The sequence below is a fragment of the Miniopterus schreibersii genome (genome assembly GCF_964146895.1).
Source record: "Miniopterus schreibersii genome assembly, chromosome: 7".
NCBI lineage: Eukaryota > Metazoa > Chordata > Mammalia > Chiroptera > Miniopteridae > Miniopterus > Miniopterus schreibersii.
Genome location: NC_138108.1, coordinates 56,344,961 through 56,361,952, shown reverse-complemented (window position 1 = coordinate 56,361,952; position 16,992 = coordinate 56,344,961). Strand labels below are relative to the sequence as shown.

The 16,992-nt window shown below is 40.5% G+C and overlaps 1 protein-coding gene and 1 long non-coding RNA gene across 35 annotated transcripts in view; one reads left to right on the top strand and one right to left on the bottom strand.

The window, feature by feature from the left end:
• The window catches only part of NEB (nebulin), a 184,050-nt gene extending 183,367 nt beyond the window's left edge, over positions 1-683 (bottom strand). For all 33 annotated transcript variants that reach the window (XM_081141650.1, XM_081141676.1, XM_081141667.1 and 30 more), the window contains exon 1: positions 551-683. The gene's annotated coding sequence lies outside the window, so the exon portion shown is untranslated. The remainder of the gene's footprint in view (positions 1-550) is intronic.
• Positions 684-736: 53 nt separating this feature from the next.
• On the top strand, positions 737-15,288 carry LOC308559236. Of its 2 annotated transcripts, XR_013999118.1 has the most exons (4): positions 737-997; positions 1,319-1,397; positions 9,589-9,674; positions 13,435-15,288. It is a non-coding gene; the product is annotated as an uncharacterized lncRNA (long non-coding RNA). The 2 variants fall into 2 exon arrangements; XR_013999117.1 differs by lacking the exon at positions 9,589-9,674.
• The last annotated feature ends 1,704 nt before the right edge of the window (positions 15,289-16,992 follow it).

The following is a 16,992-nucleotide window of genomic DNA, read 5'->3' as shown; positions in this document are numbered from 1 at the left end:
GCTGCGAGTCTTTGGCCTAAACTTCTAATTCAGGCACGAACGAAAGGATCTCCCGAGGCCTTCGGAGTTTGACGCCAGAGAGTGGGACTCTCTTGATAAAAGGGGATGATGACTTGGAGCAGCTGTCCCTTGTAAACCAATACCCTGCTCTGGCTGGTTTTGTTAAGCTAGCAAAACTGCCACTCCTGGGGCAAAGGAAGCCCAGTAGAAAAAGATAAATATAGGAACTTAGAATATAGATCCCTTTTCATACTAATATATTTAGAAAGAAAAAAAAAAATCAAAGGCAAAAATGAAAAAAATCTGTTAGACAGGAGAGCCCACTCAGTTAAGCAAGAAATTGGTTAGTCTCAGACGTGATTCTAACCGCAAGCTACATGTCAGATATTAGCAGGGCCTGAGTAAGGCGATGGGCTTACAGGCATTGCTAGCCACCGTTTCCATCACCAGTTTCCCCAGTTACAACCCGAAACTTTGGAAAATACTTCAAGGGAAGTTGTGGAACGTCTCCTGAAAGAACGTTACAGAAAAAGCCATAAACCGGCCTTACCTTCAATCTATCAAATAAATTTCCTCAGCAGCAAAGCCTCTCCCAACTCTCCCCTCCTGAGAACCCCAGACAAGAGCCAGCGCCGGGCCTGGGCTCCGAATTATCATGTGGCGAGAGCAGCCAATCAGACCCCGAGTTGCTCAAATTTCAGAAGCTAAATATACTGAGTGATCTTCTGAAAACCACCTGTTCATCAATTTCACTAAAGGATAAAGGGTAACAAGTTGCTTGCTTAGAACTACGCAAATGTAGCGAAATTGTCCTGAACTTCATTTTCGTTAAATCTCTTATCTACTGCAAGCCCGTTTAACACCATACTCCTGCAAAAGAATTTGGAAGAAATAAGCATGATTTTGAGGGGCTTTGACCCCGCTGTAACTGCCTCTTTCACATCATTTGTCCAGCTCTCAGAGAGGGGAACACGCTCCCTCCAGTCCAGGTCACCAGGTGAGCCACACATGTTACACATATTCACGTGAAAGACGTAGAGCAATAAGGCCCAGAAAGTATCAAGTGGGCAAACATAAGTTTTTTAATGTAATAAAATGAAGTAATAGGTGAAAATATTTGCTGGCGACACTAGATAAGTGATCCCCAGGGCGTAATTAAAGAGGTTAGGCCCCACCATTTTTCCAATACTGAACCAGGGGGTTGCCGAGACCATGCTCGGTATCTCCTCTCTGCCCAGGCAAGGCCAGCTGCGAGGAGAGCAGAGCCTCTCTCATATGTGACCTATGTGACGGGGTTACTGATTTTCTATTTACTCAGGTGGTTCCCAGAGGCAAAGTGTGATGCAGACCCAAAAGGGTGCAATTTCTGAATAGCAAGAGGAGATAAACGGAAATCGGTAAGTCACCAGGAGAACATAATGCTCTATTAGGCAAGTCAGAGTGTAAGACACTGACTTTGTAAAAACTGCCTGAAAATGTTCTACTTGAAGACAGTTCTCATTGATTTAATGCCTCTCCACTCCTCAAAGGCAAAAACCCTGTGGGTTTTAAACATATGTGCTTCTTTTCCTTCTGAGATTCATATGGTCGTAAATAAAATAGTACATCATTTGACATGTTTACTAATTATACCGTTTATTTGGTATGTTCTCACAGGTCTTATGACCGAAGGATATGTGTGTAATATGAGATCAGTCACTTGGTAGCTGCGTACTAGAAAAATTGTGACTTACTATTCATTATGTGTTTTAAAAGATGGTGTTAAATTGAAAAATAATGCAGGCCCCAGTTTTTAAAAACATATAGTACAAAATTATATATAAAAAAAGATAAACAGGCATTCTGATGTTAATCTGGAATTTTGCCCTCTAGGGGTGAAAGAGCAGCTCTATCTATTTTTCTGACCTGTGTTCTCTTCTATGGAAAGAATGAACGGATGCCCTGATTTATTGTTTGGCTCTCATCACATGCCTTGCACATGTGCTCAGTAAATGTTAGCTGTTATAATTTATAAATTATTATCATATTTTACATTTTATTCGAGTCTTTGCTCTCTACTCTGTACTAGACTGAAATGGCAAAATATTACAAAGCTTCCAAAATCAGCCACTGGTTAGGCTAAGAATTTATGCATCAGCAGGAGTTTGACTAGAAGCCTGTATAATTGACTACAAAGCAAAGCAGGGTACAGTTCAGCGCCAACAGCAAAGCTTCAGACGATGCCTTCCTAAAGGTCAGAGTACAGAAGTGTCATGTCAGGAGACCACAGAACGGAGTTTTTATATTTTTTATTTGACTTAAACTTAAATAGCCACGCGTGACTGGTGGCTATAGTGTTGAGCAGCCAATTCTAGACATTTATCACTAACTCCCTCAAACTTTCTGTCTGAATCTGCTCTCAGTATCTTCAGAGACATTAAGCAGCATTCTGCAGTGCATCCATTTCATCATCAATCTCTCAGGGAGCCTTTTGTTCCATCTGGACTAGTTTCCTCTGTAGCTGGTGCTCGGCTCTCGATTCCTTTACTGTCATTCTGGGGGTTATGCAGATTTAACATGAAAATTCCGATTCCTTTATTTAACTAATATTTGAATATGTACAATATACCAGGCCCTCTTCTGGGTGCCTCCTTCACACAGTACACCACCAGTTGACTGAACGATATGTATACTCCACTTCTTGCTTATTAACAGGACCACAGTTTAGTTTGGAACAGAAATATGCTCATCTAAAAAATACACTCCTCCTCAGTTCTCTAAGTGTGACACCGTATGCCAATGAGATTTAAGTATAATTCTAGGGAATAAAGCTTCTGGGAAAAATATAATGTTTTCCTCTTGCCGTTCTTTTCTGCATTGCTGGAACACAGATGTAATGCCTGGGGGCAAAACAGTCATCCTGACACTATGAGGGTATATGTCACACACTAAGAATGGTAAAGCTAGAAGAAGCCTCGCCTGTAATGATTTCTTTAATTTTTATATTTTGTAATTATTTTATCATTTAATAAGTTTAATATAGAATTGTACAAATAATTATATTGTGATTATTTTAAATGTCCCTGCATATTATATATTAATTTTTTCTATTTTGCACTTTACCAATTACTAACAAAGTTGCTTATTTTTTCATGTTTATTGACCATTTATGTCTTTTATTCTGTGCATTGACTGCCCATATCTCCCCTCCTACATTAATTTATAGGCATTCTTAATATATTATGGATATTAGCCTTTCATCTCTTGTATGTGTTGTGAATATATTCTCCATGTTGTTAGTGGTGTTCGTGGCATAGGGATGTTTCAATATTCATTTGCGGTCAGATCTGCAATTCCTTCCTTCCAGCTTCAACACTACTTATTGAATGAATTAAATTTGAAATGCCACATTTAGCATGTATTGAATTAATGTGCATGTCTGTTTCTTATCTCCTGTGTTTTTTCTTGTTTTGTTTTCTTTGTACCTTCTGGGGTTTTTTTTTTTTACTTTACTTGATTTTGTTTTTATTGTGAAGTGTAATATACAGAAAACTATATAAAACTTACCGGTACAATTTAGCAAATAGTGGTAAAGTGAGCATCTTTATAACTACCACTCAAGTACAGAAAGGTCATCTCCATCCTGACCTTTACAGCAATAATTTTCCTTTCTTTTATTTTCAGTTTTACCACCTGTGTATGCACATCTAAATGATATAGTTTAGTTTTGTCTATTTTTAAATTTTATATAATAGATTCATGCTATATGCAATTCTTATAACTTAACTTTTCACTTAATATCATGTTTGTTGATTTTTACTATTGTATAATAGTCCATGTATGACTATCTTTCTATTTATTCATTCTGCAGTTCAGGGGCAATTAAGAATTTCCAGTGTTTGTCAATTAAGAGCAAAGATAAAATGAATAGTCTCGAACATATATTCTGGTGCTCACAGACAACTAAATGATCAGAGTATGTAAGCAAAAGTGAAAATTATACATCAAGGGATATGCTTATTGTCAGCTTTATTAGATAATGCTATCTATTTACCAATGTTGGTGACAATTTATACTTTCACCATTGATGTATGCTCCTAACCTGGCTACCACTTAAGATTAAGTTCTCTAAATTTTGTCTGATGGATGTGTAGTAGCGTGATCTTGTGGTTTTAATTTTCATTTTCATGGCTGCTAGTAAAGTTGAACTCCTTGGGTGTTTTGTGTTCGGTTTTTTTTTTTAAGGAGTGTCAGTTTAGTTCTCGTCCCCATTTTTCTGTTATGTTTTTGGCCTTTTGCTCATGGATCTAGAAGCCTTTATTCTGGATACTAATCCTTTGGTGGTTATTTATGTTGCAAATATCTCCCCCCTCTCTATGGCTTGTTTTTTCATTATTTTCACACTGACATTTGATTAACAGTAGTTCTTAATTTTCATGTGGTCAATTCATCAATCTTCTCTTTTGTGACTAGTGTTTTCAATAAAAAAATTCTCCTACTTCAAGATCATGAAAGTATGTTCCTATATACTCTTCTGGAAGCTTTGGAGTTTCACCATTCACATTTAAGTCTTTAATCTACCTGGAATTTTTTTTTTTTTTGTATATAGAATGAGTGACATATCTAATTTTATTTTTTGCATATGGATAGCCAATTGTGCCAGCATCTTTTATTAAAAATTCCATTGTTTTCCCATGGGATAAAATTCTTCCTCTGTTATCAATCTTATCCAGATGTTTATTAGTTCTTTCTGGGCTCCCTATCCTATCCACTTGTCTATTCATCTATTCTTGTGCCAATACCACTGTTAGTGCTGTTGTAATTCCTTATGATTGTTTGGTTTTCTTTGTAATTCCTTATGATCTGCCTTGATGTCTGAAAGGGCAAGTCCTCCCACAGTATGCTTTATCTTTAAGAGAATTCTGATTCTCCTTGCCTTGGATAAATGTGTGTGCTCAGTCAGTCATCTTGAATCCAAAGCATGGGCATAGCGTTTTGAGTAAATTTCAGATAGGACATTAAGAGCTGGAAATGACAGGGGGAAGAGCATTGCAGAATTAGTAGATAGTATAAGCAATTGCCTAAAGATGGGAGAGTGTGTGGCATGCTTGGGGAATGAAGATTAATCTGGTTTAGATCAAGTAAGAACTATGGAGAGAAGTAATGGAAGACTATACAGTAGAAGCTATGCTACGGAGGCCATGCCCTGAGTGCCCCGCTAAACAGTAGAAAACGGTATTTCTGACATTGTCACACTGTCATTCTCTTCTACAGAGCGTAGAGCCTTGACTCAATCAGACGTTACCAAAGTAGAAATACATCAGCAACACACATTATACAGTATACAACTAAACATATGCCATTGTGAATCGTGCAGATTCAATAACACAGTGGGGTAAATAGGTATGAGTGAGAGCTTTCTCAAATTATCAACCTTCCTTATCTGCTTTCCAAAATCCAGGTTGAACACGTTAAGTTTCACCGCCGTTGCTCACTCATCCTTCTGAATACTACCTCCTCCTCTGTTTCCTAAAGTCAGACTTCATGAAAAATACATAAAAATAGGACAGGGAGATTTTAAAATGTTAAATTACCCTCTGACCCATTTCTAGCTTATTTTTCTCCTGTCCCCGCTTGCTTTTTTTTTTTTAAATATATCTTTATTGATTTCAGAGAGAGGACAGGAGAGGGAGAGAGAGAGTTATAAATATCAATGATGAGTCATTGACCGAGCCCGCAACCCGGGCATGTGCCCTGACCGGCAATCAAACCCCGATCGCCTGGATCCTAGGTCGACGCTCAACCGCTGAGCCACGCCCGGCCGGGCAGTCCTTGCTTTCTTGTAAGACTTGGGCATAGGCTTATCTTCTACATGAGCTCGTCATTCAATAGTATTGTTTGGAGAGTCCTGACTTTGAAGCAGTGTCTCTTGATATCTGCATGGAAATGATAAGAGCCAAGGGTTTTCTATTCTCCCCTCTCCACAGCCTATCCCCAAACTGTTTTTTCAATCCACTATCCATAGTTATTCAGTTATCATGGAGGAAATTAGTAGAATTTACAATTTACTGCCCATCTCTAAACAGTCTTCACAAATGAATGGGTTTCAAAAAATGTCAGTTTTAAATTGCTGACTTCTAAGGCATTTCCAATATGAGATATAAATATCAACTAGCAAGACCTATTTTCTTGTGCGGCTTTCTAACCAACCTCATAGACAGTACCTCTAACTCTCACCCTCACACAAAAGTTATATGTGTTTATGTGTACATGTGTGTGCACACATATGTGCGTGCATGTTTGTATGTGTATATTTTTCCCAGAAAAATGACTTCCCCAATACTAGTTTGAATATATGAGTTCTTACATTGCTTTTAAAAATAAGGTTTAGCTCTGGCCTATTTTGCTCAGTGATTAGAGCGCCAGCCCAAGGACTGAAGGGTCCTGTGTTCCACCCAAGGGCATGTACCTTAGTTGCAAGTTCAATCCCCAGCCCTAGTCAGGGCAAGTGCTGGAGGCAACCAATCCATGTGTCTCTCTCACATCTCTGTTTCTCTCTCTCCCTCTCTCTCTCTCTCTCTCTCTCTCCCCCACTCTCTCTGAAAAAGCAATGGAAAAAATATCCTCAAGTGAGGATAATAAATAAATAAATAAATAAACAAACAAACAAACAAATAAATAAAAAGTCTAATGTGCCCTGACCAATTTGGCTTAGTGGTTAAAGTGTCAGCCCGCACACCAAACAGCTGCAGGTCCCACCCCAGGCCCCCAGTCAGGGCGTATGCCGGAGGTAACCAATTGATGTGTCTCTCTCACATCAATGTTTCACTCTCTCTCTCCCTCCATCCCTTCCATTCTCTCTTAAAAAAAAAAAAAATCAATGGAAAAATAAGGTCTAGTGTTTGAAAATTATTCATTATGTGATTCATTTAATGTATATGTAAATATGAACATAAGGCAGCCAAAGAATTTACAACATAAAAGGTGCCTCTAGCTCAGAAAAGTTTTTTAAATTGCATATGCATGTTCATTCGTTTTTATATAAACTAGTTTTAAAGTGACCTTAAGAAGCTGTAAGGTCACTTTCTAGTTAGCAAGAGAAGACTATGTAGGGGAGGTAGCATTTTATGAGATCCTGTATATGCCAAACCAACCCAACCAAGCCATCCTTGGACAATGATTTATTAAATAGTTCTTTTAAAAAACTGATTAAATATTTCCTTATGCTCTGCACAGGTAATGAGCAGTTCAATAATGTCCAACTCACTTGACAGTTTGAGTTAATATCTATCTATCCTGTCATTGTCACTGAGACCAGAACAGGTTGTTTTCCAAGGAGGAAAGTGAAGAAGAGAGAGTTTGTCAGAGACAAGTTTTCATAATCAGCCACAAAGCATTGGAAGTTGGAATGTTTGACAATATAGCCTAACTTGGTGCACTCCTGGAATTATCATTTCAGCAGACCACTGCCTGGAGTGGGCATGATCTGGTGTTTGGTTAGACTTGAGAATAATTTTTTCCAAAATGGAAGCCTGGTCCTATAAAACCTCTCAGTGGCTTCCTTTACTCATAAGTCAACAGAAGCATTGGGACTGGCCTTTCTCAAGATGAGTCTTGAGAATCACTAGCCTCACAACTTGGTCCAGGAGAAGAGGGTTCTGTCGTCAACAAATGTGGGAAATGTGAGCACTATAACCCCTCTATGAGATATGCTGTCACATTCAATTACAATGGCTCAAAGAAACAGCCTCGAAGTCAAAGAAACCTACTGGCTGCTTTTGTTTCACCTTGTATGTCTGAAAATCATACAACCACTAAGCAATATATTTAAGTAGCATCAGTTAATGTTGGCCATTAAATATACTTTGTGAAACTCTAACACTTGTCCAGAGTAGCAACTCTAAAACTACCTTGGTCTAAACCCAAGTTATTGGGACTGACAGAGAAAAACTGTCATCCAAGGCAGAAGAGGGTCAGTTTACCATCCTCTCATCTCTGACCTGAGTGCTATTTAATTTTCAACTAAATAAGTTACTCTTGGAAATCACTCCCCTGCTTTGGGACTCATTTTCCTCATCTGTAAAATGAGTGAGCTACATGACCTTTTCAGCTCTGTCATTGTATGAAATACCTTCCCATGTGTGAGCTTGACCTCTCCATTTCCCCTCGGGCTTCTGAGTGACAGACACCACAGCTAATCCTCCATAAATAGATGTTCCATATCTTGGGTCTCAGGATGAATTTATAAGCTGAAGGTTGACATGTAGTAACTTTAAAACAAGACCAACTTGAGCTCCAAGAAAAAACATTTTGCACTATTTTAAACCATTACATTACATTGGAAAGCAGTGGTATATTTTTATCTAACAAATATGAATTATAGTCCCGGTTTTTATTTACAAAAATAAGTTTCAAGCTAACCAATACTTACTGAGCAATTTCTCTGGACTGGACAACATCCAAGAGACATTCTAATGCACCTTAAAGGTATGCCAGGAACCACAGGGTACTAATGACTTTTTACCTAGAATTCCTACTTGTTTCCTTTTGCTTTTTATGAAAAGCAAGACCTTTCCAATGTGATTGGTACAGTTCTGGACTGGTTACAGGTATGTCTCATTCCACCACTGCAAGAGCTTAACAAGTGGCTGAAGCATTTGGGTTCTCTGTCATTTTGATTAACTCTGAATGGTGACAAAAAGAATAGCCTTTCAACTGATCTGAAAATGAATCTGAGGCTGCAGAGACTGGGTGAGACCCAACATAAAATGCAAATCTAACCTAAAATCCCAGGGAAATAAATTTTTCAGGAAAGAATATTTAAAGAAATACCCAAGTCATGGTATTTTCATCGAGAGAAGGTAATTGTGAGAAACTATGAGATGGACTATTAATGTGTTAATCTCAAATGACAGTCTAAAACAAAATCCTAACCACCTTAGAGGCTTGGAACTTACTTCTGCTTCTTGGAATAAGCAAAGAATAGTTCTGCAGATTAGGAATAGGTAAAGAATAGCCTACATGTTAGGAATGGGTAGAGAATATTAAAATGCACTACTCCCAGGGGCTCAGTACCTGGCATGCTTATAAAAACTAAAAGGAATTCTCTCCCTTATCCAGCCATCCATTCACCTTAATGACTTTCTCTTTCTCCAGATGCACAGAATAGAAATGAACCCAGAATCACAAGGTTGTTGTTTTGCCATGCAGCCTAAAGGCCCACTCAGGGAGCCTTATCAGGGACCATTATTGGCATTTAGCTAAAGGATGCCTGAGGTGGTACTTTATCAGTGTAATCTCTCCTTGGGCCCTTTGAATATATTCCATTACTTCTAAAGTTCCCTCTGTATCTGTGCCTGAAGTTCTTTTCTTCAGAACTAAGGGACGCTGCAGATCAGACTGCCAAGGAATTAATACACCAGATATCACACTCAATGACAGTCAAGATTTTTTGTATGAATACCCCAGCTTCCTCCCACCTTGGTTGGGATCATGTGGTTTGCACTGTGGCTTACCAGCTCTGCGTTCCCCTCCCTGGGTATAACATGCCTCTCTCTACCGGAGTTGCCCAAACTTCTTAAATAAAGTGCTTCCACTTAAATCCTCCAGCGTCTGCATCTGGGACAACCCGCACTAGGACATGGTCTGTTCGATGGCCATTTTACAACATGAAGAAGAGAAGTTCTCAAAAACAGGTAATTCTGCAAAGGGGCCTGATGGTCACAGAAAGTCTCATCTCCACCATGGTCGAGCTCTCAAGAGGCCATTCCAATGGGCAAGTCATGGTCTCTTTTGCTGCCTCCCTATGATGCCTTAAGATAACCTAAAATACTCTCTTCCATCTTCTCGGCTGATCTGTGTTTAAATTCCTCCTAGAAGCTACATCGAGCTGTAACTACGATATTCTCTAAGACAGTGGTTCTCAAAGTGTAGTTCCAGACCAGCAGCATCTTGGGGACTTGCTGGATATGCAAATTCTTGGGCCTCACCCCTGCTTATTGAATCAGATACTCTTAGGTAGGGGTCCTTCATCTGTATTTTAACAATCCTTCCAAATAATGCACACTAAAGTTTAAGGGATACTGTTCTAGGAAATATTTCCTGTCATCCCAATCTGACTGTAAAATCTCCAACTCCAGATCCCTACCATCTTTCACATGTATTTAGTCAATTTAAATTCTCAGTGCTACCTCCTAAATCTCTCGTATTGACCTCTTTTCTCCTGTTCCATTGCCACTGGTTTAATTCAGACCAAACTATATTTCTCACCTGAATCATCAATGCAGCCTCTCACCTGGTCTCCCTGAATCCAGGCCTCCTATCTATTCTCCATCAGCCATTAGATTTTTAGGTCTAAAGTGCAAATGTTTTATGTCTCTCTAGTGCTTCCTGTCATCTAAATGCAAATCTAAGACCCTTAGGCACACAAGGCCATTTGTCATTTGGCTCCTGCCTGTCTAATTTTTCCTGGACTATAGCTATTGCTATCATAGGTGCATTCCTAAGGGTCATAAAGGCCCCTCCAGGGCCCCTCCTTAAATAAATCAGAGGCATATAAAAAACAACCCTTTAGGGCAATATCAAAACTTGGAGGAGATTATTAGCCTAAAGCAAGTCAGGCTGCAGCAGAAAAGCAAGAAAAAGGAGTGAGGGGCCAAAGCTAGGTTTTTCTGTACTTCCACAATTTTCCCCAAGGTAGGTCTTATCCCTCATGGTTCAGCCAGGTCCTGTGGCCTCTAGCCCCTTCGCATTTACTATTTTGGGCTCTGGCGTTTCTTATGTCCCTAAACTCTTTGAGATGGATTCTTCCTATGTAAATTAGAGTCTGGGACATAAGAAAACCTAGAGTCAACTATATCAACCCCTTTGTACTACTGCCTTGTGAACATGCCTGTGAGTACAAGTATGTGACATTACCCGAGGGGCTTGACATGTCCTAGGACAAGCCAGTCAAGCTCCCTATGCAGAGATCAATCTATTGCTCTATAGTCTGTCTACCTACTCACCTATCACCCATCCATTGTCCTCCATAGGTAGCCAGAGTGGGGAAGGGTCTTGTCCCTGGGTGTAAGTCTCAGCTCTGCAAAGATACTGACAATGTGACCTTGAGCAGGTAGCCTGCCTCTTAGTGCCTTGAACTCCTCACCTGTAAAATGAGGAAGATACTTGTACTGGCCTCCTAAGATTTTGTGCAGATTAAATGAGAGAACACATGTGAACAGTTGGGCACAGTGCCTAATCCATGGTAAGTGCACAATACATGTTGATGATTATTTTCATTTCTTTGGGTCAGGAGCAATGTGGGCAAGCAAAGTAATCACTCTCCATCAAAGCCTGAAGACTGTGTTTATAGGCACAGTCACAATGTCGCGGGAGAACACTTGCAGCACTGAGAAAATTGTCTTGAGCCCTCGAGCCCTCTTTGGGTCACCAGACAAAAGCAAGCAGGCTTAAGTCCTGAGGCCAGCGCAGGGCTGACCTCGGAGCTCACGGCCACAAATAGCAGCCACCTGCGGGCTGGAGAGTAAGGCGACCGGCCGCCTTCTGGTGAAGAGCAGGCGGGATGCAGCCGAGGAGAGGACAGGCCAGCAGCCGCTGTCCTGAGTCAGGGCACGAGGGTGGGAGGAAAGCGAAGCCGGAGCGCAGGCAGCGTGTGCTGGCTCAGCAGGAAGGCCAGAAAGAAGGAAGCACATGTCCACCGCAGATGGCTTCTTTCCAAGGCCCAGCCTCGTTTTCACAAAGAGCTTCAAGAGCTGGTATTGTGTCTCACGAGGTTACACAGTCACCAACCAAGATAAACCAACGGGGTTAAAATAAGTCTTTCATCAAGGAATTAATTTACCTAAAATTAAGGTTTTAAAGCAAATTCTGCAATTATCTTGTGAATAACACTTATTTTGCACTCTATTTTTGCATTATAAATTAATTTGTTGATTGAAAAGATTAAAATGTCCCACAATGTGCCTGACCGAAGTGGCTCAGCGGTTGAGCATCGACCTAGGATCCAGGAGATCATGGTTCGATTCCTGGTCAGGGCACATGCCCGGGTTGCGGGCTTGATCCCCAATCGGGGGCGTGCAGGAGGCAGCCGGTCAATGACTCTCTCATCACTGATGTTTCTATCTCTCTCTCTCCCTCTCCTTTCCTCTCTCTGAAATCAATAAAGACATATTTTTAAATAAAATAAAATAAAATAAAATGTCCCACAAAGTTTACAATCTTGCCAATCCAGCTACATTTTAAAAACATATTTATTTTTGAAGGTAAAGAGAATGAGAACTATAGTTTCCTGTTTTCTTTCTTTTTATTTTTATTTATTTATTTATTTATTTATTTATTTATTTATTTATTTATTTATTTATTTATTTTATATATATCTTTATTGATTTCAGAGAGAGGAAAGGAGGGGGAGAGAGAGAGATAGAAACATCAATGATGAGAGAACCATTGATTGGCTGCAGCCCGCAACCCGGGTATGTGCCCTGACCAGGAATTGAACCCTGATCGCCTGGATCCCAGGTCAACGATCAACCGCTGAGCCACTCCCGGCAGGGCTGTTTTCTTTCTTTTTAAAAACAATTTTTTTAATCCCCACCTGAGGAGGTTTTTATTTTTGTTTTTGTTTTTTAATTGATTTTACAGAGAGAGGAAGGAAGAGGGAGAGAGAGAGAGAGTGAGAAACATCAATGTGAGGAAGAAACATTAACTGGTTGCCTCCTGCATGCACCCTGACCAGGGACCAAACCCACAACCTGGGCATGTGCCCTGACTGGGAATCGAACCCACCACATTTTGTTGTATGGGACAACGCTCCAACCAACTGAGCCACACTAGCCAGGGCTTATTTTCATTTCTTTACCTTCAATATTATTTTATATCAGTCTCAGGTATATAACATAATGGTTAGACAATCATATATTTTACAAAGTGTTCCCCCGATATTTCCAGTACCCACCTGCCACCATACATAGCTCTGACAATATTATTGACTATATTCTCTATATACTTTATATCCCCGTGACTATTCTGTAACTATCAATCTGAATTTCTCAATTCCTTCACCTTTTTCACATAGTCCCCCAAACCTTCCTCCCCTCTAGCAACCACCAGTCTGTTCTCTGTATCCATGAGTCTGTTTCTGTTGTTTGTTCATTTATATTGTTCTTTAGATTCCACATATAAGTGAAATCATATGGTATTTTTCTTTCTCTGACTGACCTATTTCACTTAGCAGAACACCCTCTAGGCCCATCCCTGCTGTTGCAAATGGTAAGGTTTCAGTAGACCAGGAATCTCCAAAGAGGAAGTGGAACAGGCCAGGCACTGAGTCTCCTGAAGGTTTACATTAATTTTATAAAATGAACCTCAGGGTGTTACGGGTGGAATTATGTCCCCCCAGAAAATAACCTGAAGTCCTTACCCCCAGGATCTGAGATTGTGACTGTTTGGAAATAGGGTCATTGAAGATGTAATGAATGAAGATGAGGTTGTACTGAGTGGAAGAGGGTGGGCCCTACTCCAGGATGACTGGGGTCCCCATAAGAAGAGGAGATACAGAGAGAACGCCATTTGAAGAGACAGAAACACAAGAGAAGGTACCATGTGAAGACCAGAGGCAAAGATTCCAGAGCTGCATCTACAAGCCAAGGAATGCCAAGGACTGCCGGCAAACACCAGAAGCTGGAAAAAGCAGGACAGGATTCTCCCCTACAGGTTTCACAGACATTGTGGTCCTGCCAACACCTTGATTTTAGACTTCCAGTCTCCAAAACTGTGAGCCAATAAATTTCTGTTGCTTTAAGCCATTCAGTTTGCAGTACTTTGTCACAGCAGCCCATGGAAGCTATTACACAGGGTTATGTTTTCCATCTATTTTTGACGGCCTTTATTAGATGGCCCAGACAGTCACTAGAACAGGATCCCCTGTGCTGCATTATGTTTGTCTTCCCCCACTAGGCAGTAGGCAGGAGCTGTGTTTATTCACCTGAATCTCCACACATAGTAGGTGCTCAACAAATGCATGTATGAAATCAATGAATGAATCTCAAAGAACCTCTGGGATTCACCTTGGCTGCTGGTACACATCCGGCCTCCAGCCCTCAAATATCGAACTGCTTTCCAACTTAATAAGCATGCCAGGGTGCCAGGTAGGAGAAACCAGGGCAGTGGCAAAAATGGACCTGAAGGACATACAGGACCTGAGACACACGGCCTTGACTGGATCTGCCCCTTACCTCTCAACATCCTTGAGCTACACACTTGACTTTTTGGGCCTTTTTTAAAGGAAGCTATAGACAATTGACTTGCCTTACTGATTTGCCTGGGGAAAACTCCTTGAAATTAAAAGTGCGCATCACATCAACGTTAAGGGTACATTTGAGTGATATAAGCTGTAATTCAGCATTTCTTCCTCTCAATACATTGCACACACATGTGAACACATACATACACATGTACACGTGTGTGGATATGTGCATAAATTTCTGATGTTGGTGCCAACACCATTTGATTTTATACATTATGACGTTTACACTTAGGCTAGTGCAATAATTACTATACATGCAGCCCTCCAGTTAAAAAGAATCCTGTTATTAAACTTATTGGTTATGAAAAACTGTGATATATAACAAAGGGAAAATAAACAGTGAAACAAAAATCAGCTCATTAAACTTTACATGTTTTCAGAAGTACTGAGTACTTCCAATTTCTTCCAAATGTGTGACTTCAAGGATATCTAATTTATACCTCACTATAAAAAGTTGCATTTCGTTACTCATCCTTAGATGCAAATTGAGTTATTTCAAACTGAGAACCATCGTGACTTGAACAGTGGAACCGTCCAGTCGATCTCAGCGGTTGCCCAGAGGATCAGAGGGGGAAGAGAATGACTGAGCTCACCATCTGTTTCCCACACTGCCTGAGAAAGCGTCTAGAAAAACCATGTTCTCGGGGCAGCGAGCCTGCAGAGCAGTTGCCCGCAGGAGGAATGCTTCCTGCCATGGTCTAAAGTGACCACACTACAGGGAAGATACTTCGTTTAATGGTCAGCATCCCAATGTCTGGTACGGTTTGAACAGCATGATGCCAGAAAATCAAGAGGCCTCTGATCCATATAAATGCACAGCTTTGGCCAGGCCGGGCGTGGCTCAGCGGTTGAGCGTCGACCTGGGATCCAGGCGATCGGGGTTCGGTTCCTGGTCAGGGAACATGCCCGGGTTGCGGGCTGCGGCCGATCAATGACTCTCTCATCATTGATGTTTCTCTCTCTCCCCCTCCTTTCCTCTCTCTGAAATCAATAAAGATATATTTAAAAAAAAAAAAAAGTTTAGATCTTTAAATAAATAAATAAATTAATTAATTAATTAAATGCACAGCTTTGGGCAAAAGCATTTCAGTGCAAGACATGGTTACTCCGAGGCCTTTCTTTCTCTGAACCGACACGTAGGCCTGTCTACCTGCGAAGCAGCGTGAATTTCAGTAGTTTGCCAGAGGGTTAACCAGACTGTGGTTTAAAATTGGAGGCATGTTTGTTTATTTTGTTCATTAGATTCCACATATAAGAAAGATAAGTGAGTACTTGTCTTTCTTGGACTGGTTTATTTCACTTAGCATAATACCCTCCAGGTCTGTCCATGCTGTTGCAAAAGGTAAAATTTCCTGAGTATATTCCATTGCCAGAGGGAAGGGGGGGGGGAGGTAGAAAAGGGTAAAGGGGGATAAATGTTGACAGAAGGAGACTAGACTTTGAGAGATGAACACAATACAATATACAGTTGATGAATTATAGAATTGTACACTTGAAACCTATATAATTTTATTAACTAATGTAACCCCAATAAATTCAATAAAAATATTTTTTTAAATTGGAGGCATGTTACTTAAAATTAGCTATTGATATAGACCTGAGAAAAACACTTTTTTCCTAACATTCAAAAATATTCTTGCCCAGAGGTTTTCTGAGCATGGTCTTTGGAACCCTGGTGGTTGTAAAGAGTTCCCTTGGGGTTACCCCAAAAGCTTATGACAAAACTGCTCCATTCTCCCCCTCCTTTGCACACTGGAGTTTTGCTCTTGAAGAGCAAGGCAGAATTTGAATTTTTGTTTTAATGCATTATAGCGGTCACTCAATAAATAGTTATCAAATGACCTAAAAGATTCAAAATCTGTGTGCTTAGTGAATTTTGGATTAGCAGATGCTAAATGATGTCACTGCTTATGAATGCAAGCCAGACCAAAACGACCCAGTTAATAAAGCTGCAGGAAGGACACATGATTATGACTCTCCTCTCAACACTGCCTCATGGGTATTTCAAGCAGAAGGGCTATTCCTCCCCGGGAAGAAAGGAACCACCAAAGAGAACTCCGAGGTCCTCTTATGACCTTTAACTGTTTCATGCAAACAGAGAAACCAAACAAAAAAAATCAAACAATTCCCCAACCCAATGTGCCTGAAACCACAGAAGGTTGCCTGTGAGAAATGAAGGCCCCAGAGAGATCTGAGCCAATATGTCACAGCTCCTGTCAGCGGCAGCTCTCATGGAGCCCATCTCTGGGATCCATCCTCAGCACTGGCCGGAGGCCACGTGCGTCCTGGACAGCATCTCCCTGATGTGCCGGCAGGAGAGGACAGCAGGGAGGTATGCCGCTCATTACTGAGCACTCGAGGAAGCCTCAAGGCTAAAGTTCTGAGTTTTCTTCTATTAGCTGGCCAAATGGATTCCTGAACTAGCAACCATGCCTATTTTACCTTTTTCAAAACTCAAACAAAAGTAGCGCTTTTCAATATCATTTCAGGTCTAAAGATGAAAGGGACAGAAATCTGGTTGAGGGCAAATGCAGTTTTACTCTATAAACTCAGTTGCGCAGTCCAGCCCCTGTCTGCGCTGGCAGCTGAGGGCCGCTGTTCTCTGATATTTGTATTCTAATTAAATTGTTTTTAAAAAATGCAAATAAAAAGGTCAAGGTGAAGCCAAAAAAAAAAAGAAGTGACGCTTTTATTAGAGCTATTCTTAA